The sequence below is a fragment of the Macrotis lagotis genome, chromosome 6 (assembly GCF_037893015.1).
Source record: "Macrotis lagotis isolate mMagLag1 chromosome 6, bilby.v1.9.chrom.fasta, whole genome shotgun sequence".
Taxonomy (NCBI): Eukaryota; Metazoa; Chordata; class Mammalia; order Peramelemorphia; family Peramelidae; genus Macrotis; species Macrotis lagotis.
In genome coordinates this window covers 149,582,232-149,608,157 of record NC_133663.1, presented here as the reverse complement: position 1 = coordinate 149,608,157, position 25,926 = coordinate 149,582,232, and positions in this window count along the sequence as shown.

Here is a 25,926-nt window from a genome sequence, read left to right as displayed (position 1 = left end):
TACCTTTCATAATTATCTTGTTGAAGATTCCACATTTTTCCAGGATACAGACCTTTTGTGGTATACCCCTTATACTTTCACAGGCCTGGAGAGGAGGGATGCTGATACAAGGGGACTAGGCTTATATATACGCTTATTTCAACTATGTGAGTCAGAGATGTAGCATATACCTGCAATAAACTCCTTGCTTATCTCTCACTGGCTGACTTTCATTATTGAACATGTGGGACATGTCCGGCAGAGCTCCCCGAAGAGTCGTGTGAATTAGACTGAGACCCGGCTGCCCAGAGTGGACCGCAACAGGTATACAATGCTCTTCTGATTCTACTTATCTCAGTCAGGATCAGTTCATGCAATTCCTTCCAGGCTTCTCTGAATTCCCATGCCTCCTGGTTTCTATTAGAACAATAGTGTTCCACAAGATATTATACCACAATTTTTACAGAAATTCCCCAATTGATGGATATGCACTCAATTTCCGATTTGTTGTCACCACAAGCAGGGCTGCTATGAATATTATTGTACAAGTGATTTTTTTTACCCTTTTTCATGATCTCTTCAAGTTATACACCCAGTAGTGCTATTGCTAGATCAAAGTGTATGCTCATTTTTGTTACCTGCTGGGCATAATTCCAAATTGCCCTCCAGAAAGGGTGAATGAGTTCATAGCTCCACCAACAATACAATAGTGTCTCATCTTTCCCCAGTCCCTTCCAACATTGATCATTGTTCTTTCTGGTCATACTGGCCAGTCTGAGAGGAGTGAGGTGATATCTCATAACTGCCTCAATTTGCATTTCTCTAATCAGTATTAATTTAGTGTAATGTTTCATATGGACTGTGTTGATTTCCTCATCTGTAAATTTTTTCTGCATAACCTTTGGCCATTTGTCTATTGGAAAATGGCTTTTGTTATAAATTTGATGAACTTCTCTATATAATTTAGAAATGAGTCCTTTGTCAGAAATACTAGTTGTAAAAATTGTTTCCCAATTTACTACTGTTTCCCTTTTCATAGATCCAACATTAAACTATTCCTTGATCTCCTAGTTTGCTTATAATATTGCCTTTCATGTCTAAATACTGTACCCATTTTGACCTTATCTTTGCATAGAGTGTGTGGTGTTGGTCTGAACCCAGTTTCTGAAATACTAACTTTCAATATTCCCAGCAGCTTTTATTGAAGAGAGTGTTTTTTATCCCAGAAGCTGAACTCTTTGGATTTACCAAACAGCAGATTACCATGATGATTTCCTGCTATCTCTTTTGCACCTAATAAACTCCACTGATCCCCCACTCTATTTCTTAGCTAGTACCAGACAGTTCTGATGAATGATGCTTTATAATATAATTTTAGATCTGGTAAGACTAAGCCAACTTCTTTTGAACTTTTTTTTCATTAAATCCCTGGGAATTCTTGACTTTTTATTCATTGATATGAATTTACTTAGATTTTTTCTAACTCATTAAAGTATTTTATTTTAATTTTGATTGGCAGGGCACTAAATAAATAGTTTAATTTAGGTAGAATTATATTTTTTTAATGGAAGGTAAATGGAGTTAAGTGGCATGCCCCAAACCATACAACTAGGTTATTATTGTCTGAGGCTAGATTTGAACTCAGGTACTGCTGACTCCAGGGCTGAGGCTCTATCCACTGCACACCTAGCCACCCCTTTAGACTTGTCATGTTTATAATATTAGCTTGGCCTATGCACAGGTTGTTGATACTTGCCCAGTTATTTAAATATTATCTTATTTGCGTGAGAAGTGTTTTGTAATTGTTTTCATAAAGTTTCTAGTTACTTTAAATAGGATTTCACTTCCTAACTTTTTCTGCTGTATCTAGCTAGAAATAAAGTGAAATGTTGAGTTAATCCTGCAGCTTTGCTGAAGTTACTAATAGTTTCTCAGAGATTTTAGATGATTTTTTGGTATTCTAGGGATATATCATCATGTCATCTGCAATGACAAAGAGTTTTGTCTCTTCCATCCCAATTCTAATTCCTTCAATTTCCTTTTCTTTTCTTATTGCTGAAGCTAACATTTCTAATACAATATTGAATAGCAGTGGTGATAATGGGCATCCTTGTTTCACCCCTGATATTATTAGGAATGCCTCTAGCTTATCACCATGGCATATAATGTTTGTTGAGAGTTTCATATAGATACTGCTTATTATTCTAAGTAACAATCCATTTATTCCTTTGTTCCCTAGTGTTTTAGGAGGAATGGGTGCTGTATTTGGTCAAAGATTTTTTTGGCATCTGTTGATATAATCATATGATCTCTGATTGCTTTATAATTCCTATAATTAATTATGTTAACAGCTTTCCAATTATTGAATCAACCCTGCATTCCTGGTATAAATCCTATTACATCATATTTTATTATCCCAGATATAACTCATCATGCATGTGCTAAGATTTTAAGATTATTGTAGCTATATTCATTAGGGAGATAGTTTTATAATTTTCTTTCTCTGTTTTTATTCTTCCTGGTTATCAGTCCCATTTTGGCATCATAGAAAGTGTTAGGCAGAGTACCATCTTCATGACTTTTTCAAAGAGCTTATATAGAATTGGAAACAACTACTCCTTAAATGTTTGATAGAATTCACTTGTGAATACATCTGGCCCTGGAGAATTTTTCTTAGGGTATTCAATAATTCTTTGCTGTAATTATTTTTCTGAGATAGGGTTATTTAGGTATTTGATTTCCTCTTCATTTAAACTTGGCAACTCCTATTTTTGTAAATATTTGTCCATTTCACTCAGATTATCAAATTTCTTGGCATAGAATTGGGCAAAATAATTGAGAATTATTTTAATTTCCTCATTGGTGATAAGTTCACCATTTTCATTTATGATACTAGCAATTGGATTTTCTTCATTCTTTTTTAATCAAATTAAATATAGGTTTATCAATTTTATGGGTTTTTTCATAAAACCAACTCTAGGTTTCATTTATTAGGTCAATAATTTTCTTGGTTTTGATTTTTATTAATTTTTAGTTTAATTTTTAGAATTTCCAATTTGATATTTAATTGTGTGTTTTAATTTTTTTTCTATTTTTAGAAGCATGTTTAGTTCCTTGAATTCCTCTTTTTCTAATTTATTCGTGTAAGCATTTAAAGATATAATATATTCCCAGAAAACTTCCTTGACTGTATCCCATAAGTTTACGTATGTTGTTTCATTATTGTCCTTATCTAGGATGATATCATTAATTCTTTCTATTATTTGTTGTTTGAAACATTCATTCCTTAAAATGAGGTTATTTAGTTTCCAATTAGATTTAGGTATATCTCTCCTTGCCCATTATTGCATGTGATTTTTATTGCATTATAATCTAAGGAGAAGGATGTATTCAATATTTCTGCCTTTCTCCATTTGATTATTAAGTTTTTATGCCCTAGTACATGGTACCACATACAAAAGTACCACATACTGCAGGAAAAAAGGTTATTCCTTTTAATCCCCATTCAATTTTTCCAAAGGTCTACCATGCCTAGGTTTTCTAACAATCTATTTTCCTCCTTAACTCCCTTCTTTTTATTTTATGGTTAGATTTATCTAAATTAAGTATATGAGGCTGAGATCTCCCATCAGTAGAGTTTTGCTGTCTATGTCTTCCTGTATCTCATTCAACTTCTCCTCTAAGAATTTGGATGCTATTCCACTTGCTGCTTAAGTATTTATTATGGAAATTGCTTCATTTTGTATGGTACATTTCAGGAGAATATTGTTTCCTTCCTTATACTTTTTAAAGAGATCTATTTGTGCAGTTAGTTTGTCTCAGATAAGGACTGCTACTCCTGCTTTTTTTTCACTTCAGCTGAAGCAAAATATATTTTGCTAGAACCTTTTATCTTTACTCTCTCTATATATGTCTCTCTCTCTCTCTGAATTCAAATGAGTTTCTTGAAAGCATCACATTGTAAGATTCTGGTTTATAATCTACTCTGCTATTTTCTTATTTTTTATGGGAGAGTTCAACACATTCACATTCAAAGTTATAATTACTAACTCTTTTTTGAAATTAATTTATTTATTTTGAATTTTACAATTTTCCCCATAATCTTGTTTCCATCTTCCCACCCCCCCACCCTCATAGAAGGTAGTCTGTCAGTATTTACATTGTTACCATGGGATACATTGAACTAAGTTAAATTTAATGAGAGATAAATGTCCTTAAGTAAAAAAAAAAAGTAAAGTATAAGAGATAGAAAAATTGCAAAATAAAATAATGTGTTTTTTTTAAATTAAAGGTACTAGTGTTTGGTCTTTATTCAAATGCTACAATTATTTGTCTGGATACAGATGATATTCTCCATCAAAGATGTCCCAAAATAGTATCTGACTGTTGCACTGATGGAATGAGCAAGTCTATTAAAGTTGATTATCACCCCCCTTGTTGCTATTACAATGTTCTTGTACAGTGTTTTTCCAGTTCTGCTCATCTCACTTAGCATAAGTTCATGCAAGTCTTTCCAGGCTTCCCTGAAATCTCATTCCTCCTGGTTTCTAATTGAACCACAGTATTCCATCACATACATATCCCACAGTTTATTAAGCCATTGTCCAGTTGATGGACATTCACTCAATTTTCAATTCTTTGCCACCACAAACAGGGCTGCTATGAATATTTTTTGTACAAGTGATGTTTTTACCCTTTTTAATAAACTCTTCAGGGTATATACCCAGTTGTGGTATTGTTAGATCAAAGAGTATGCATATTTTTGTTGCCCTTTAGGCATAACTCAAAATTGTTCTCCAGAATAGTTGGATAAGTTCACAGCTCCACCAAAAATGTATGAGTGTCCCAGATTTCCTCCATCCCTTCCATCATTGATCATTGTCCTTGCTAGTCATATTGGCCAATGTGAGAGGTGTAGTGTGGTACCTCAGAGATGCTTTAACATGCATTTCTCTAATAAGTAGTGATTTAGAGCAGTTTTTTTAAAGCAGTTTTTCATATGACAACGATCACTTTGATTTCCTCTTCTGTGAATTCCCATTGCATATCCTTTGACAATTTGTCAATTGGTGAATGATTTGTTTTTCTGAAAAATTTGACTCACTTCCCTGTTTATTTTAGAAATGAGTTCTTCATCAGAAATACTAGTTGATAAATTTGTTTCCCAATTTATTACATTTCTTTTGAACTTGGTTACAATGGTTTATGCTAGGCAAAAGCTTTTTAAATTAATGTAATTGAAATTATCTAGTTTGTTTTTAATGAGCAAAAAAATAGAAGAAATGTAAAATACCTAATCAGCAAAACTGCTGACCTTGAGAATAGATCCAGGAGAGACAATTTAAGAATCATTGGGCTTCATGAAAACACTGAAGAGAAGAAAAAGGCTGGACTCAATATTACAGGATTTAATGATGAAAACTTCCCTGTTGTCATGGACCCAGAAAGCAAAATAGTTATTGAAATAATACATCAATCCCCTCCTTAAAAGCATACCAAAATGAAAAAAGCCAAGGAATATTGTGGCCATATTCCAAAACCAATAGGTAAAAATAAAATCCTGCAAACTGACAGAAAGAAAGAATTCAGATAGCAAGGAGCCACAGTAAGGATTATACAGTATATGGCTGCATCAACATTAAGGGATCAAAGGGCCCAGAATACAATAATCCTAAGAGCTAAGGAGCTTCGAATGCAAATAGGAATTCACTGTCTTGCAAAACCAAGCATTCTCTTCCAGGGGAAAACATGGACATTAAAAGAAATAGAAGAATTCCAACTTTTCCTGGTGAAAAGACCAGATCTAAATACAAAATTTGACTTCACAGAGGAGACTCAAGAGACACATCAAAGGGTGAAAAAGGGGAACAGAAAAAAAACTGCTATATCCCTATCAGGGAGAAAGATTCTCTTAACTCTCAAGAATTGCAATTCTATTAGAGAGAATACAATTAGCCAGAAGAGATGGACACTAATGATTTATCCATTAATCTGATAGAATGATTTAAAAATAATATCTCCTTCAAAAAGGAGGGGGGGGGAAATGAAGAGACAGGAGGATGTAGATGATTGAATGGGGTAAATCTCAAGAAGTATAAAGGACCAATTGCAATAGAGGGAAAGAAGGGAGGAAGTGAGAACTGCCTATATCCTACTCTCATCAGATTTGGCTTAATGTTAATATATACACACTCAGTTAAGTTAAGAAACTTATCTTACCTTTCAAGTATAAAAAAGAGTAAAGGGGGAGTGGGGAGGAAAATAGGAACAAACAGAAGAAAGAAGGGGCAAAGGGAAAGCAGAAAGAAATGGGAGGGGGTTGGATATAATGGGACAAACACATTGAAGGTGGTGATATTCAGAAAAATACTGGAGAATATAGATAAAGTGAAAAGGGGGGAAATATAATCAGAGGGAATATTGCACGGAGGGAAATAAAGATTTACTAATTATAAGTTTGAATGTGAATGGGTTGTACTCTCCCATAAAACATAAATGAATAGCAGAGTAGAATAAAAACCAGAATATTACAATAAGCTGATTACAAGAAACTCATTTGAGTCAGAAAGATACATATAGAGTAAAGCTAAAAGATTGGAGCAAAATATATTTTGCTTCAACTGAAGTGAAAAAATAAGTGGTAGCAATCCTTATCTCAGACAAAGCAGCTGCAAAAATAGATCTCATTAAAAGAGGTAAGGATGGAAACTATATTCTCCTAAAATGATACATAGACAATGAAGCAATTTCAGTGTTAAACATATATGGACCAAATGGTATAGCATCCAGATTCTTAAAGGAGAAGCTAATTGAGTTACAGGAAAGCATAAACAGCAAAACTCTACTGCTGGGAGATCTCTACCCCACCCTCTCAGATCTAGATAAATCTAACCATAAATAAAAAAGAAGGAAGTTAAGGAGGCATATGGAATGTTAGAAAACCTAGACTTGATAGAATATTGCGCAAAACTGAATGGGGATAGAAAGGAACATCCTTTTTTTACTGCAGTACATGGGACTTACACAAATATTGACCATGTATTAGAGCATGAAAACCTTATAATCAAATGCAGAAAGGCAGAAATAGTGAATAACTCCTAAGATCATAATGCCACAAAAATCACATGCAATAATGAGCCATGTAGAGACAGACCTAAAACTAATTGAAAACTAAATAATCTCATTTTTAAAAATGAGAGAATCAAGCAATAGAACAAATCATAAGCCCTTCAAATAAATAACAATTTAGAAATTCTAAAAATTAATGGAGGAAATTAATAAAATTGAAACCAAGGAAAAAAGTGAACAAATAAATTAAACCAAGACTTGGTTTTATGAAAAAGCAAAAAAAAATTGATGTCAGTTTGTTAATTTGTTTTAAAGAAAAGAACGAAGAAAACCAAATCCCCGGTATCATAAATGAAAATGGATAATTCACCACCAATGAGGAGGAAATTAAAATAATAATTCAGCATAGTTTTTGGCCCAACCCCTTGTCAATAAATTTAGGAATCTAAGTGAAATGGATGAATATTTATGAAAATTTCAGTTGTTCAGTTTAAATGAAGAGAAAATTGAATACCTAAATACTATCTCAAAAAAAGAAATTCAACAAGTTATCATTAAACTCCTACAGAAAAAATCTCCAGTAGCAGATGAAATCACAAAAGAATTCTATCAAGCATTTGAGGATCGGCTGATTCCAATTCTATATAAACTCTTTGGAAAAACAGGTGAAGTTGGAACTCTGTCTAACTCGTTCTATGACACCATTTTGTTACTCATACCTAAACCAAGAGTAGTCAAAACATAGAGAGAAGCTTATATACCAATTTCCCTAATGAATATGGATGAAAAAATCTTAAATAAATCTTAGTAAAGTGATTACAAGTTATCATTAGGATAATGTACTATGACCAAGCATGAATTATCCCAGGAGTATAGGGTTGGTTCAATATCAGGAAAACTGTTAGTATAATTGTCTATATCAATAACAAATCTAACCGAAACCATCTGATTTTTCTCAATAGATGCTGAAAATCTTTCAAAAAATACATCCATTCCTACTACAAACACTAGAGACCATAGGAATAAAGAGATTTCTCCTTAGAATGATAATGAACCATATTGTCATACGGTTGGGTAAAAAGTATCAACAAGCATTATATGCAATAGAGATAAGCTAGAGGCAATTCCAGTAAAGTCAGGGGTAAAATGATGATGATAATTATCACAACTAATATTTAATATTGTATTAGAAATCTTAGATTTAGCAATAAGAAAAGAAAAAGAAATTGAAGAAATAAGGATTGGGAAGGAAGAAACAAAACTCTTATTCTTTGCAAATGACATGATGGTATACCTAGAGAATCCTTAAAAAAAATGTAAACAAACTACTAGAAGTAATTAGCAACTTTAACAAAGTTGCAGGATATAAAATAAAGCCACATTAATTCTCAGCATTTCTCTATACTGCTAGTAAGACATAGCAGCAAGAACTGAAAAGAGAAATTCTGTTTAAAATAACTTCAGGAGTGGAGCCGAGATAGTGCAAGTGAACAGACATTCCTATGAGCTCTTTCCACAATATTTCAAAAATCTTTAAATTATGCCTCTAAATTTTCAAGAGACAAAAACCACAGAAAGATTCAGTGGGGCAATTCTTCAGCCAAGGTAATCTGGAAAACCACGGGAAGACTCTGTTCCCTATGTTTGGAGGGGGCAGCAGCATGCAGGAGCATAAGATTCCCTAGCCTTCTGATAACATCCCATGGGGGTTTCAGAAGTAGTCTTCTGACCTACCAAATCAGGGAGCACCAAGAACATCTTGGAAGATCATCAGGGAAAACTCTGCCAGAGCAAACATGAAGCCCAGGCCATCATGGCCCTCCTTAGCCCAGCTGCAGGCCTCAACTCAGCCCACATCCCATGAAATGGAGGCCTGTGGAGCCACCCAGCAGGGAGTTGCCCAGCACCTGCTTCCAGAACACTCAGAACAAGGAAGGTAGGTGAGTGAGGGGAGTCTATTGAGGTCATTCCTCTGTCATTGGGGCAGGACTCTGAGGCTTTGCCAATATTCAGGCCCTATTCACAATCTGGGTCCCTATACTATCATAAAGTAGATACTTCCTCACAGCTCTGGGGCAGAAGGGTGCACTTGTGGACATACACAGACCAAATCTGGTACAGAGCAGTCAAAGCCTCCCACTGACCTTGTAGGGACTGAGGTCCTTTTGGGAGGTGTCCCAATAATACTCAAAAACTCATAAAGCACCCCCTAAACAAAAGCACAGGCTGGGGAAATGAATAAAAACAAAAAAGGAACCTCACTATAGAACTTACTTTGGTCCCATGTAAATTCAAAAGACAATCTCAAAAGATAAAAAATCCATGCTTCTGCATCTAAAGACTACAAGAAATATAGAACTTGGGTTCAGGCTCTGACAGAGCTCAAAATAGATTTTGAAAATCAAGTAAGGGAGTCAAGTAAGGGAATTTGAAAATCAAGTTAGAGGAAATACTGGGAAGGGAAATGAGAGAGATTGAAGAAAAAACATGAAACTAAGTCAGAAACTTAGTCAAGGAGATCCAAAAAGAATGCTGAAGAAAACATGGTAAAAACTAGTTTAGGTCAAATGGATAAAACAATCCAAAAAGTTAATGAGGAGAAAAATACCTTATAAAGCAGAATTGACCAGTTGAAAAAAGGAGATAAAAAAGTTATCTGAGTAAAACAAATCCTTGAAATATAGAATGGAGCTAAAGGAATCAATGACTTTGCAAGGAATCAAAACAAAATATTAAAAGAATGAAAAACTAGAAGAAAACATGAAACATCTCACTGAAAAAAAATCTGATCTAGAAAACAGATCCAGAAGAGACAATTTAAAAATTAGTGGGTTACTTGAAACTCATGATCAGGAAAAGAGCCTTGACTTCATTTTTAAACACTTTCTCAAGGAAAATTGCCCTGAGATCCTAGAAAATGAAGGCAAAATGGAAATTGAAAGAATCCGCCAATGTCCTCCTGAAAGAGATCCGAAAAATAACCCCCAGGGATATTATAGCCAAGTTCCAGAACTCCCAAGTCAAAGAAAAAATATTACAAGAACCCAGAAGGAAACAGTTCACATATCAAGGAGCTAGAGTCAGAATCACACAGGACTTAGTAGTGTCCACATTAAGGGCTTCCAGGGCTTGAAATATAATATTCCAAGGGGCAGCTAGGTGGCATAGTGGATAAAGCACCGGCCCTGGAGTCAGGAGTACTTGGGTTCAACTCTGGTCTCAGACACTTAATAATTACCTAGCTGTGTGGCCTTGGGCAAGCCACTTAACCCTTTTTGCCATGCAAAAACCTAAAAAAAAAAAAGAAATATAATATTCCAGAAGGCAAAAGGGCTTGGAATGCAACCAAGAATCAACTACCTAAGAAAATTGAACATCCTCTTCCAAGGTAAAAGCTGGACTTCCTCTCCTTTTTTTTGAAAAAAAATGGGCAGATTAATGTTTTTTTTAATTTTAGAAAGGTTTTATTTATATTTTCAGTTTTATAATTTTTGCCCAAATCTTGCTTCCCTCCCCTACCCCCTACAGAAGGCAGTTTGTTAGTCTTTACATCATTCCCATAATATGCATCAATCTAATTGAAATGTGATGAGAGAGAATTCATATTCTTAAGGAGTTTTAAGGGAGAATTCATCCCATTCACATTCAAAATTATAATTTCTAACTCTTTATTGCCTTCGATGTTATCCTCCCTCTGTTTATATTTTCCCCCTTTTTCACCTTTATCCATATTCCCCAGTGTTTTGTTTCTGAATACCACCATTTTCAGTGTGTTTGCCCTACTATATTCAACCCCACTCTCCCCCTTTGTCCCCCATTCACTTTGTCCTTCATTTCTTCCCCTCCTTCTGTTGATTCCCCCTCCCCTTTCCCCTTTTAACACTTTAAAGGTAAGATACATTTCTTAAGTTAACTGAACATGTGTATGGTAACTTTCAGCCAATCTCATGAGAGTTAGATTCAGATGGCTCTTACCTCTTCCCTTCTTCCCCTCTATTGCAGTAAGACCTTTGTACCTCTTAATGTAATACGATTTACCCCATTCAGTCTCCTCTATCTTCCCAACTGCTTACTGTCCTTTTTAAGGAGGTATTGTATTTAAATCCTTCTATCTGAGTCACAGAAAGGTCATGAGTGTCCATCACTTCTGGCTGTTCTCTCTACTAGAATTAAAATTATGGAGAGCTAATAGTTTTTCTCCCAGGAAGGATATATCCAGTTTCACCATATTGGATAATAGTTTCTCAAATAAGTTATGTGTATCCACCTCTTCTGGCTAATTAAATTCTCTCTAATCAAGTTACAGTTCCTGAGAGTTGGTAAAGTCTTTGTTCCACATAGGGATATTGCCATTTTCATCTTATTGTATAGCATTTTTTCCTTCCCCCTTCCTTTTTTTTTTAATTTTACCTTTTCATGTATCTCTTGCATCTCCTGTTTAAAGTCCAAATTTTCCATTAAGGTCTGATCTTTGCATCAGAAAAGGTGGAAGTCTCCTATTTCATTAAATGTCTATTTTTTGGCCTGGAAGAGAAGGCTCAGTTTTTCCAGATATTGGATCCTGGCTGCATTTTAAGCTCCCTTGCCTTTCAGAATATTCCAGGCCCTTTGATCCCTTACTGTTGATACTGCCAGGTCCTGTGTAATCCTTACTGTGGGAATCTTACTGTGACTCCTTGGTATTTAAATGGCTTCTTTCAGGCTGCATGCAGGATTTTCTCTTTTAGCTGATGGTTCTGGAATATGGCTACAATATTCCTTGGTGTTTTCATTTTCTCCTTTCTATAGGGGATCGATGCATTTTTTCAATAATTATTTTACCCTCTGTTTCCATGATATCAAGGCAGTTTTCCATCACTAAATGCTGTAATATTAAGTCCAGGCTATTTTTCTCTTCAATGTTTTCAGGAAGACCAATAATTTTTAGGTTATCTTTACTTGATCTATTCTCAATGTCAGTGGTTTTGCTGATAAGGTATTTAACATTTTCTTTTATTTTTTTTCAATTTTTTGATATTGTTTAACCAATTCTTGTTGTCACATGAAGTCATTAGTTTCCATATACTCCATTCTTTTTTTTTTTAGGGAAGAATATTCTTCATTTAACTTTTGCAACTCCTTTTCCATTTGGTCAATTCTATTTTTGTAAGAGTTTTCCCTTTGTTTATTTGAGGTCTTTGAGAGAATTATTTTCTTTTTTATTCGTCCAATTTTATATTCTAAGGATCTGTTTTCTTGTTGCAAGGTGTTAAATTTCTCTTGGGTTTCTTTCCCCAAATTTTTAAACTCCTGCCTGATTTCTACAAGGAAATCTTTCTGTGCTGGAGACCAAATCATATTCTCCTCAGGGGTTCTATGTCTCTCTGAATTAGAAAATTTCCTTCTAGGAATTTACTATGGCCCCCCTTTCCACTGGTCTTTCTTCATTTTCCTAAGATCTTGTGTTGGGAGTGGGGGTTGGTTCACAGAGTTTGATACTGAGATCCCCACAGGCTTTACTCACTAAGTGTAATATCTCCACCTGGCCTGTAGGAGGTGCTGGAGGTTTTGCTCATTGAGTGGCTAGTAGGGAATATTGGAGTCTTTTCTCCCTGGATGTAATCTCTCTTCAGGGCCAGTAGGAGGTGTGAGAGGCTGGAACCTACTCTCCAGCCTTTCCTGTAAATCCCAGACTGTCAGTCCCGCGGTCATGTCTCCACTCTCTGGTTGTTTCTCAGAGCGAATTGATTCCCACAGTGTAGTGGTTCCCACAGCAACACCCCGGGGACTGATCTTAGATTAGTCCTCTGCTCTTGTCCCTCCCCCATTGGCTGTTGGTACTGTGCACTCATCACACCCCCAATCCCCAAAGACAGACCTGGAGGTACATGTTGTTTTCCTATCTTCTCTTTCTGAATTTTATCAACAGGACTTCCATTAAGAGGTTTATTTCATATTGTTTATGATGTAAGATAGGAGACCTTAGCACAGGACCTGGCTTCTTTGCACCATCCTGCCCAGAAGTGAAAAAAGATGGATTTTCAATGAAGCAAAGGAATTTCAAATGTTCCTGTTAAAGTAAGTTCAGACAATATAAGATATTTAGGAGTCTATGTGCCAAGTCAAACTAAGAAACTGTATCAAAACAACTATAAAACACTTTTCATAAAAATAAAATCAGATTTAAAATACTGAGCAAATGACAATTCTACATAAATTAAAATAAAGTGACAATTCCACCTAAATTAAACTACTTATTTAGTGCTTTACTAATCAAACTTCCAAAAAAATATTTTAATCAGCAAGAAAAACAGTGTGACTAAATTCATATGGAGAAAGAAAAAGATCAAGAATATTCAGGGATTTAATGAAAAAAGCAAAAGAAGGTGGCTTAGCCTTACCAGATCTAAAATTGAATTATATAGCATCAGTAATCAAAACTGTCTGGTATTGCCTAAGAAATAGGGTGGAGTATCAGTGGAATAGATTAGATGCAAAGGAGAGAGCAGAAAATGATTATTGTAATCTGCTGTTTGATGAACCCAAAGAGCTGCATTACTGGAATAAGAACCCTCTTGTCTATAAAAAGTGATTAGGAAATTCAAGTTAGTATGGCAATTATATTCTCTCCAAAGCAAAAAAGCATCATAAAAAGGGATAAGAAGGAAAACTACATATTCCTAAAAGGTAAGACAATGAAGTAATATCAATACTAAGAAATGATTATCAGGATGCTTTATGCAAAATTTGGAAAGAGTTGTATAAGCAAACACAAAGTGAAATGCACTGTGTAGAAATAAAGAGCTATTGTAGGAAAATAAGCTGTCATTCACAGCAATATTGTGAACAAAGATAATTCTGAAGGACGTATAATAAATTATGGTATCCATCCATTCCCCAGAGAAGGACTGATTATGTCTCAAGATAGATTGAAACATACTTTTTAAAACTATATTGTTCTAGAATATTTTTGGTTGGGAGGGATCTATATTTTTCTTTCACAACATGATTATTATGGAACTGTGTTGCATAATGGTACATTTATAGCCTATTTCAAATTGCTTGTTTCACAAGAGGAGAGATGGTATAGGAAGAAAAGAAATAATTGGGAAGTCAAAGTTTTAAAAATGAATGTAAAAATTGTTTTTAAATGTAACTGGGGAAAATAAAAGACTAAATAAAGAATATAAAAATATAACATTTGCCAAATGGAAAAGGAAATACAAAACGTAAACCAACAGAAGAAAATAAATTCTGAAAAAATTGGAATTGGGCAACTGAAAACTAATGACTCTTTAAGAAGCAATAATTTATCAAATAAAATCAAAATATTGGAAAAGAGAGAACATATAAAATACATTTTAGGAAAAAATGACCAAATTTGAAAATAGATCTAGAAGAAATAATTAAGGAATTTTTGATCTACCTTAAAACCATGTTCAATAATGAGTCTGGATAATATATGTCTATATATTACCAAGTAAAACTGTCTAGCACTATCCTAAGGCAAGAGAGTAAAATAGTCCTTGAAAGAATCCACCAATTCCTTCCAGAAAGTGATGTCAAAATAAAAACTCCAAGAAATATTGTAGAAAAATTTCAGATTTTTCGACTAAAGTAAAAATTGCTGAAAACAGTCAAAAAGAATAATTTTAAATACAGTCAACCACAGTCAAGATTTATCAGTTACAAGATTAAAGAATTGGAGAGCATATAATATCATATTCCAGAGGACAATGGAGCTTGGAATACAAACAAGAAGCAACTATCATGCAAAACTCAGCATATTTTAAAGAGGATGTATGGACATTTGGCAAAGTAGGAATTTTCAAACTTACCTGTAAAAAGACTACAGCTGAACCAATAATTTTATCATCAAATGGAAGACTTAAGAGATTCTTTAAAGGTAAAGAGAATGAATAATATTTAGTCAATAAGACTAAATATTCTGCATCACATGAGAAGCTAATACTTCTATCTATTGAGAATTATATTTTCATTAGTACATTAGACAGAAGATATAGGTGTAAATTGATTATGATGTGGTAATACTTATAACTCTTCAGAATTGAATGTCTATTAGGACAGTTGAAAGGAGTATATTTAGATAGTGGGTGAGGACAAAAGATAGTTATAAAACAAGTAAGACATGAAAAGTCTATAGTGGGAGAAATAGGGAAGGCAAAAAGAGGGTAAATAACATCACATGAAGAGGCACAAAGGACTTACTATAATAGAGGGAAAAAAGGAAATGTCTAAGCATTGAATGAAACTTACTATCAGCAGATCTAGATCAAATTGGGAAAAACATGCACTCCCAGCTGAGTTCAAAAGTTTACCCTTCTCTATAGAGAAATAGGTGGGGCAATAGATGAAAACGGGGGAATCATTGCTGATAAATGGGAGGCTGAAGGGAGAATAAGTGTAGGAGGAGAAAAAAGTAAGAAAAGAGGTGGAATGGTTGAAGGGAGGTCAGACTGAGGGAGTCATTAGTCACAATTAAAATACTAATGGGGACATATAAGATGAAAGAAGAGAAAAAAAGTATAAACAGTGGGAATATAGGATGGAGGGAAATGCAGCATTAGTAATCATAACTGAAATTTAATGGAATAAACTCTTCCATATAATTGGAGTAGGTAGCAGAGTGGTGTAAAAACCCGGGATCCTACAACATATTGTTTACAGGAACCATATTAGAAGCAAAGAGATAACACATAGAGAAAAAGTAAACCTTATAGCAGAAAATTTTTTGCCTCAGTTGAAGCAAAAAAAAATTCAGGGATAATAATACTGATCTCACTAAGCAAAAAAAAATCATAAAAAGGAATAAGAAGGAAAACTGCATATATCTAATTTTTATCATAGACAATTAAGTAATGTCAATACTAATCAAGTGATACAGCATCCAGATTCTCAGAGAAGCTAAATGAGTTACATGAAGGATAGATAACAAATTATATTAGAGGGATTATTCAACCTTGCTCTCTCAGAATTAGATAAATTTAACCACAAAATAAACAAGAAGAAAGTGAAATAGGTAAATAGAACTTTAGAAAAGTTAGATATGAGATAACATAATTAGTATAGAAAATGCATTAAATGTGATTGTACATGTGCAATCTACATCAGATTGCTCTCTGTCAGTGAAGAGAAGAGAAAGTTGAAGAAATATGTGGAACTCAAGAGCTTACAAAAAGAATTTTGTAAACTGTCTTTGTATATAATTGGTATAAATATAACAAAATAAATTCAAAAAATAAAAAGAAAATTTGAAATATTCAAAGCCTTGTTAATAGTCTTGAATTTTAGCTTTTGTGAGTCTGCGGAGTCAATTTTTTAATTCTACTTGCTATAAGAATTATTCTATTCTCTTCAACTATACTTTTTATCTCTATGGCTCATATAGTAGACACAAATTATATTCTCTCCAAGGAATTTTGTGTTCTCTAAATGCTTTCACTCATTAATTGCTGAAACTATTTGTCTGTTTTTGAATACAACTTTTTTAAAATAATTATTTAGACTTACTTGTTTAATATTCTAATGTTCATATTATTGATTTCACTGATCATATTCCTTGAATGAATAAATGAATATCTGAAGAATTTTATGTACTTAACCATGCAAGAAAAAATATAGAAAGCAATGGGTAGAACAAGTGGAACATTAAGTATATGCCTACTCTCAACGAGTTTATATTCTAATGAGACAAAGACACATATGGAAGGTATCAGCTGAAATTCAGACATATATACGTTAGGATTCCAGTATAAAGTAATGAGTAATCATGTTTCTATAATATCACTTCCACTGATAAAAATCTTATTAGTTTTTTATATTGATATTTGACAATTACAAGGACATTGTTGGTAAAAAATTTCTTTCCTGAATTGTAATTAACTAAGGAAGTAGTACCTTCAGGAACACTTGTGAGACTGTATCTCCACAAAGATTACTTTCCAGCATGATACTTTTAGGGATTGACTAGAAGCATTGATTTTACAAGATTTTGGGGAATAGGATCTTGTGATCCATACATCAGTGTCTGAGGTAAGGTGGTATTCTAAAAAGCAGTGGTGGTTAGATTAGGGTAACAAACGCTACCTCCTGTCATTTTCTCAATGGTACTTTGTTGGTATAATGTTTTATTCCCATTTGTCTCAAATGTTTTTTTTTTCCCTCTGGGGCAATACTTGGGTACCCAGATACACCTCTGAAACCTTCAGCATAGGGGCGGCTAGATTGCACAGTGGATAGAGCACCAGCCCTGGAGTCAGGAGAACCTGAGTTCAAATTCAGCCTCAGACAATTTCTAATTACCTAGCTGTATAGCCTTGGGCAAGTCACTAACCCCATTGCCTTGCAAAAAGAAACTAAAAAAAACCTTTCAGCATAAGTCTGGGAAGGGGAAATTGTTCAAGGCCAGCTTCTATAGGAGTTAGAACACAGATGTCCCTGGAACTAAAATAACCAAGGATAAGCATGTATTCTTTTTTTTTAGGTTTTTGCAAGGCAAATGGGGTTAAGTGGCTTGCCCAAGGCCACACAGCTAGGTAATTATTAAGTGTCTGAGACCAGATTTAAACCCAGTTGCTCCTGACTCCAAGGCCAGTGCTTTATCCATTACTCCAGATAAGCATGTATTCTTGCTCATTAATGACTTGCTTGGCTCACCAAGGAATGCAGACCTAAATATCTGCAGAGTTAGAGGTGTGTGCATAATTTTTTGATAAGGATGTCTACATAGTTTAAGGATAAATATCATAAATTTAATAAGGGAAGCTATGCAGCTGGATTTCACCTGACTTGTCATGTCTGAGATAAGTTTTGTTATAATTGTTTGATCATTTAACAATAAAGTGAGCAGATTGTTTTTATGACCTTAAGTGCTAGTGCTTTCTTGACGTATAAGTGGAACATAATTTTCAACCTGGCTTTCCTGTAAATGCTCAGACACATACCTGACTTATCACGGGCGATAATTGGCAATGAGGAAGTAAAACATACACTTTTGCAGATTATATGATGGTATATGCAGAGAACTCAAGAAAATCATCTAAAAAGCTCCTTGAAACAATTAACCAATTCAGCAAAATAGTAGGATATAAAATAAACCCACACAAGCCATTAACATTTCTATATATGAACAACAAAGCCCAAGACCAAGAGATGGAAAGAGAAATCCAATTTAAAACAGCTATAAACCACATTAAATACTTGGGAATCTTCTTCCTAATCTTCCTCCTGCATGAAAACAATTATAAAGTACTTATCATACAAATAAAGTCAGTCAAAATAATTGGAAAAATGTCAATTGCTCATGGTTAGGTCAAGCTAATATAACAAAAATGAAAGTCCTACCCAACTTAAATCATTTATCCAGTGCCATATCAATCAAACTACAAAAATAGCTATTTTACCAAGTTAGAAAAAACAGAAACAAAATTCATCTGGAAAAGCAAAAGGTCAAGAATAGCAGAGGAACTGATGAAAAAAAATATAAAGGAAGGTGGCATAGATCTACCAGATCTAAAATTATACTGTAAAGTGGCAGTCATCAAAAGAGTTTGGTACTGGATAATAAATAGTGTTGAATCAATGGATTAGGATAGGTTCAAAGAAAACTGTAGTCAATGACTATAACAATCTACTCTTTGACACAAAGACATCAACTTCTTGTATAATAATTAACTATTGGACAAAAATTATTGGAAAAATTGGAAAATAGTTTGGCAAAAACTAGGCATAGACCCACATCTCCCACCCTCTACCAAAATAAATCCAAAATGAGTACAGGATCTAGATTTAAAGGTTGATACCATAGATGAATTACTTGACCAAGAAATAGATCTATGGAAAGGGGATAAATTTATGGACAAACAAGAATTAGAGTACATTATAATAGCAAAATTAATGATTTTGATGATATTAAGTTAAAAGATTTTGCAACTAGTAAAACCAATGCTGCCAAAATTAGGACAACATACAACTGTGAAAAAATCTTCACAACTAATTTTGATAAAGGTCTCCTTTCTAATTGTATCAAATTTATAAGGTTGCACAAGTCTTTCCCCAATTGATAAATGATCAAAGGATAAGAATAGACAGTTTTCAAATGAATTTATTATAGCTATAAATAATTACATGAACAAATCCCCCCAATTATTATTGATTAGAGAAAGGCAAATTAGAACTATTAGTATCACCTCACACTTACCAGATTGGACAAGATAATAAAATGGAATATGATCAATGTTGCAGAGGTTGTGTGAGGATTTGGACAATGATGCATTGAAGGTGTAATAGTGAATGGATCCAACCATTCTGGAGAGCAATATGGAACTATGCCCAAAAAGCAATAAAAATGTTCAATCCCTTTGCCCCAGCAATTACAATTCTAGGCCTATATCCAGAAGAAAACATAAAAATGAGAAAAGGCCCACTATATTCATAGCATCTCTTTTTTGTAGTGGTAAAGAACTGGAAATTTAAAGGATATCCATCAATTGGGAAATGGGTAAACAAGCTATGACACATGAATACTGTGGAATACTATTGTTCTCTAAGAAGCCAAAAATAGTTGGACTCAAGAAAAGCATGGAATGAATTATAGAATCTGATGTTGATTTAAGGGAGTAAATTCAAGAGAATAAGGCACTCATTAACAATGGCATTATGAGATGATCAACCTTGCTGGAAACAGTTCCTCTCAGCAGTTCAGAAAGCTAGGACAACTGTATTAGCCTGGCTATGGCCAATGTTATTCCCATTTAGAGGAAGAAATACAAAACAAAAGAAAAGAAAAGCCCTTCAGAATATAATGAATATTCTATAAGAATTATCACTTATGTATCTCTTTCCCTTAGACCTATTTCCTCCTGCCAAAAATGACTTATCTGTAAACATGTTTATCAAAAATATGTATGTACAATGGTAACCTAACTGTTCACTGCTGAGAGGAGGGGAGTGGGACAGGAAGGTGAAAGGAAATTTTGTGATCTAAATATATACATATGCATATGGATAAAAAAAGAAAAAAAGAAAAAGTCTCCAGGTTTGATAGGTTTACAAGTTAATTCTACCAAATATATATATATAAGGTGTAATTAATTCCTATTCTACATAAACCAGTTTGACAAAATAGGAGGAGTCCTGCCAAATTCCTTTTATGGCAACAACATGGTGCACATACTTAAATCAGGAAGATCTGAAAGAGACAAAGAAAACTCCATAATAAACATTAGAGAAAAAACTTTATATAAAATTTTAGCAATGAAATTACAGCAAATTATTACTAAGATAATACACCATGATCAGGTGGGCAGGGATGATTCAATATTTGGGAAATATTCAACATAATTGAACATATCAATAGCAAAGCCACCGGAAACCAAATGATGCGGAAAAAGCCTTTGACAAAATACAACATCTCTTTATATTTAAAAAAACCCTAGAAATTTTGGGAATAGATGGAGTTTTCCTTAAAAGAATAAGTGATTTCCTATCTAAAACCATCAACAAATTTATATTTAATGGGGATGAACTGGGAGCATTAACCATTACCAATGAGATTGGGGGTGAAACAAGGAAGCCCATTGTCTCCATTACTAGTCAGTAAAGCATTAGAAACGTTAGCTTTAGTAAGAAGAAGAAAAAGTAATTGATGGAATTATAATTGGCGATGAGGAAGCAAAGCTTTCACTTTTTGCGGGTGATCTCATAGTATTCTTACAGAACCTGAGAAAATCATCAAAACACTCCTTGAAACAATTAATAAGTTCATCAAAGTAGCTAGTTATGAAATGAACCCATATAAATCATCAGAATTTTTATATATGAACAAAAAATTCTAAGAGCAAGTGTTAAATTCCATTTAAAGTAACTACAGACAACATTAAATACTTGTGAGTCTACTTCCCAAGACAAATCCCAAAAGTGTATGAACACAATTACAAAAGTACTTCTCACCCAAATTAAGTCAGATCTGAATTAATAGGAAAATGCCAACTGATTATGGTTAGGTTGAGCTAATATAATAAAAATGGAATCTCTACCTAAATTAAATTGCATGTTCAGTGTCATATCAATCAAACTACCAAATAATTATTTGAATAAGCTAGAAAAAATACTAACAAAATTCATATGGAACAAGAAAGGGACATCTGGCTAAGATAACCAGAGAAGCCAGGCACTATCTTAAGCTCTCCTGGCTTTCCCACAGAACTAACAGGAACCAAGCCTAGTAACAAATAGTGGAACCACAGAACCCAGAGAAAAACCAAGGAGAATAACTTCTACTAGCAAGGTCTATCAAAAGGGACAGCATGCAAGCCAGGTACAGAGAACAGAGACCTAGTGAGGGGGGTCAGGGTGTGGACAGAGGACTGACCTTTGACAGCAATATTGTGAGAGGATAAACAATGATAAACACAGCTTATTTTAGCAGATTAGTGATCAAGGAAATTTCTGAGAAACTTGTTATATAATATGCCATCCACATCGAGAGAAAAAAAAAAATTTTGAATGCTGACTAGAACACATTATTTTCACTTATAAAAACTGCTTTTATGTTTTTTTCCTCCCTTTCTGTGTTTTTTCCCTTAGTTCTAATTGTTCTTTTACAATATGACTTAAGTAGAAATATGTTAAAGTTTATCAGAAAACTCACTGCCAAAGGGAAGAGGGAGGCAAGTTAAGGGTTGTATTAGTGTTCAACTCAATAATTTGCAAAAATATGAATGTTGAAAAGTATTATTTTCTATAATTAGACATAATAATTGGGTGGCTAGGTGGTGCAGTGTCTAGAGCACCAACCTCTAAAGTCAGGAGCACCTGAGTTCAAATCTGGCCTCAGAAACTTAATAATAATTACCTAAATGTGTGCCCTTGGGCAAGCCACTTAACTCCATTTGCCTTGCAAAAAAAACTTAAAAAAAGAAATAATATTATTAATAATTTCAAAAACAAAATATTTAACTTAATTTCAATATGAATATTTTTGGACACATATTAAAGTTGGATCTCTGAATGGCACAATAAACTATTAACCAATGATATCTACTAATTCTTTCACATGAAATTTTTTCAATATAAAATAATAGAGCTATTATAGTTCAGGTAACTTTGCAATATGAATTTAGTTTAGTTGACTTGTTTTCAAAATTAATAAAATTAAAAATTAATTTTGTGTCAAATCTTAACACATATTTACTGTTGATGATTTGTGTTATTCTGTAGAAATTGCCAAGAGAGACTCCACAAAGCCAAATATTGTAGGGCACTAATTATGGTTATAGGAAAAAGTATAAGGATCTAATTTTACTGCAAGTATTCTTCATGTTCGGACAATCATTTCTGCATATAACGTATTTAATAGATACTATAGAGATGACATATTAGGATTGTTTAGTTAAAGTTACACTTTCAATGAGAAGTCCTCTAATTCAGTATAATACTGGATTAAAAAATAAACTTGTAATACAGTCAAATGAAAGACTATGAAAGATTTGGATAAAATATAGTGATTTAATGTGACTAAATATAATTCCTGTCTTTAAAAACTAGAGTAAAGAGGTCAATTAAAACAATAACCTGACAATTTCAAAAAATTAGTCACACACGAGAAACACTAAAGAAAAAAGAAGCTTTTAATCAAAGAAATTGTTGATATCGATGATTATTGAATAAATAAATTATGTTTCATATTCCTCCACTTGAAGAGTTCAAGTTGTCTTCAATATTTACTAAGTATCTTTTATATGCAAAGTTGAATTCAAATATGATATAAAAATAAATGCCCTTACCATTAAGAATGATAGTTTTTTTGGCTCTAAATCATTACGTATTAGAGAAATGAAAAGTAAAGCATCTCTGAGGTAAAACTTCACACCTCTTAGGCTGCCTAAAATGACCAGAAAGGACAACGATCATTGTTGGAAAGATTGTGGGAAATCTGGGACACTGTTACATTGTTGGTGGAGCTATGAACTCATCCAACCTTTCTGGAGAGCAGTCTAGAACTATGCCCAAAGGGCAACAAAATAGTGCATACCCTTTGATCCAGCAATACTACTACTGGTATGAAGAGATGGTGAAAAGGGGTAAAAACATCACTTGAACAAAAATATTCATAGCAGCTCTGTTTGTGGTGGCAAAAAATTGGAAATCAAGTAAATGTCCTTCATTTGGAGAATAGCTTAAAAACTGTGGTATATGTATGTCATGGGACACTATTGTTTTATCAGAAACCAGGAGGGATGAGAATTCAGGGAAGCCTGAAGGGATTTGCATGAACTAATGCTGAGTGAGATGAGAAGAACCAGAAAATATTGCACACCCTAACAGCAACATGGGGGTGATGATCAGTCTTGACGGACTTGCTCATTCCATCAGTGCAACAATCAGGGGCTGTCTGTGATGAAGAATACCATCTGTATCCAGAGAAAGAACTGTGGAGTTTGAAGAAATACCAAGGACTATTATGTTTAATTTAGAAAAAAATTGATATCTTACTCTCTGATCTTTCTATCTCTTATATTTTGTTTCTTCCTTAAGGATATGATTTCTCTCCCATCATATTCAGTTTGGATCAATGTATACAATTTAAATAATGTCAAGACTGGAAAAATGCCTTCTGTGGGGCTCTGTGGGGGAGGGATTTAAGATTTGGGGAAAAATTGTAAAACTCAAAATAAATAAAATCTTTAAATAAAAGAAGAATGATAATTTTTCCTAAGCAGGCATAAATGCAGATGAATTTGATAAAATATAATATATTACATTCTGACTGAATCAAATCATTGTTGAAGTCTTTCTATAGTCCCATTCAATGATTCTATAGGGTCACAGATTTGAAGCAACCTTAAAAGTCTTCTAGTCTAAGCCATTCATTTAAATGTTGAGAAAAGTGAATCATAGCATGATTAAGTACCATGCCATGGATGAATAGAACTTAAATATTGACCTTCTAACTCCAAAACAGGTCTCTTTCTACTATAATTCATTTCCTCCCATCTCAAAATTTGCATAATTTCAAATACTTGCAATTTCTCTTCTCTTTATCTTATTATTTATTTTACTCCTTTCCTTATACTACTTTTGAACCCATCTTAAATAAAATAAAATCCGAAATACCCATCTTTATTTCTGTCTAATGAACACGAGAACTAAGTAATTACCATCCCATTTTAGTTGACAACTTCTTATTGAATTGAAAGCTTATCTCTCAGAACTGTCTCTACTTCTGTCAAAAGGCTCCAATTAGCTCTTTAGCTTTGGCTTAAGGAACAAACCTGCTATTTCATTTAAGGAGTAATAAATGCTGTACCTGTTTTCCTTTTCCATCATAAATCCTCAGTTACAATTTTTGAGTTTTTTCCCCCTCTGTAAACATCTTTAACTATATAAAACTTCAAAAAAGTACAAAATGAAAAGTATTGTTTTTTCCAATACCTAGCGATAACTTTCCTGGTGATAAACCTTTATCTCATTTACAGTGGAAACCAACTTTCCTATACTCATCCTTTTACTTTGCTTAATTTCTCTTCCTCGCATCTCTCATTCCTAGAGGATAAACCAGTGTATGATACAATGAATTTATTCTGTATTTTAAAGTGACTGGACTTTTTTTAAATTCCTCACACATTCCCTGTTTGCTCTTTTTTATGATGAAATCTCTCTCACTCACTTCCTCACCCCTCCTTGCTCTTTCTCCCCCTTTCATCTTCCCTTAGCTTATATCTGGGTCTATTGACCTAGTCACTGCTCCAGTTTATATTTTGTGATTACTCTTTATCACTTTAGCAAATATCATATGAGGTGTTTTGCAGTCAGTTATTTTTCTGGTTCCAATATGACTGTTCATCTTTAATCAGTTCGATCACTTATTTTCTTCTACCACATAACATTTGCACCTTTCTCATATCTTAATTCAGACTCCTTCAAAATGAATAGAAAAACCTAGCCTTGGATTAGATTGCTTAAGAGAACATATGATTAAGTGTTCTTCCTTAGACACTGAGAGAGAAAGAAATAAATGGAGAGGGTCCAGGAGAGGGAGTCATCATCAAAGGCAGCTTACAACAAGTATTTGTCAGTTTGACAAGACTCCTTTGTATTTCCTAAGTAAACTCATAGGTTTTTTGTCCTTGATTCTTCTGTTTGCCATTTGGATAGGCCTCTTTCTTTCCAAAATGTATTGGCACTTGAATGCTGTCATTTTTGGTTTTTGTGTAAATCAAATAATAGATTTGTCAAGGAAAGTTATTAATATTCAATAGGCTATGTATCTCATATCTTGTAGCCTTCATCTGGGCTATAGGCACTCAAGCTTATTTGCCACTATTTATTCCATTAGGACATCTATATATATATTCTCAGATTATTTTAGTTACCCTCTATTTTCCTTCAGGGATATCTTCTGATTACTGTTCGGCCCTTCTTCATATTTTTCCTCTATTGTGCTTGCATAATATCAGAGATTTGATTATAACCTATTTGAAAATTCCTACCAGAATGAGTTCAGAATTCATAATTGTATCACCACCATATCAAATATTATAGTTACTTCAAACCCAAGATTAAGAAAAGAGCAGATGAGTCGTAGGATAAAAGAAATAAAACGAAAACAGAATTTTGAATTAGAAGAAAACAAGTTAATTTTGTAAATCTTTGACTTTAATTTATAGTTAATTTTCATAATTGCTTCATATGTTGTTATGGCCATATAACTCATTTTTGAGTGACATGTCATTTTTCAATTAATGTATTTCTTGATGACTTATTAATGTAATATTAACATTATGGTTATTAATATAATATTAATATTAATGTATTTCAATAAAATGTCTTCCTGGGTTAAAAACATGAGATTTTAGAATCCCCCAAAATTTTATTTTT